General features: G+C 59.6%; 1 protein-coding gene across 1 annotated transcript in view; it reads right to left on the bottom strand.

Moving 5' to 3' along the window:
* The window catches only part of KCNK10 (potassium two pore domain channel subfamily K member 10), a 140925-nt gene that overhangs the window by 1401 nt on the left and 139135 nt on the right, over positions 1-389 (bottom strand). The window lies entirely within an intron of this gene.

Raw genomic sequence — 389 nt, forward strand, 5'->3', positions numbered from 1 at the left:
CCGCATCGCCCAGCGGGAGGGCCGGGATGCTACCTCCGCCCTCGCCCTTCCTGCGGCCTAGACACCCACCTCCGAATGGCTCGGGTCTAACGTGGCTCGGGAAGGCACACCTGCTGGGGAACCCGACGGAAGCTTGAGATCTGGAGACTGTGACTGAAGGAGGAAAGGCGTTTGGCATTCTGGGGCAGAGATCAATGTTTGGAGTCGGACAGGCCTGAGTTCCCGTTGTTTCTGCCCCCTTTTTAATCGTCTGGCCTCGTTCCTCCAGCATAACTCCGGGGCGGTCGTGCCTAGCTCACGGGGTTTTTTCCTGTTACATGAGGCAGGCATGCATCTAGCACGTTCAGCGGACACAAAGCAGGTGTTCAGCAGGTCCTTTGCCCTTCCCT

Source organism: Lipotes vexillifer, unplaced genomic scaffold, assembly GCF_000442215.2.
Source record: "Lipotes vexillifer unplaced genomic scaffold, Lipotes_vexillifer_v1.1 scaffold883, whole genome shotgun sequence".
Taxonomy (NCBI): Eukaryota; Metazoa; Chordata; class Mammalia; order Artiodactyla; family Lipotidae; genus Lipotes; species Lipotes vexillifer.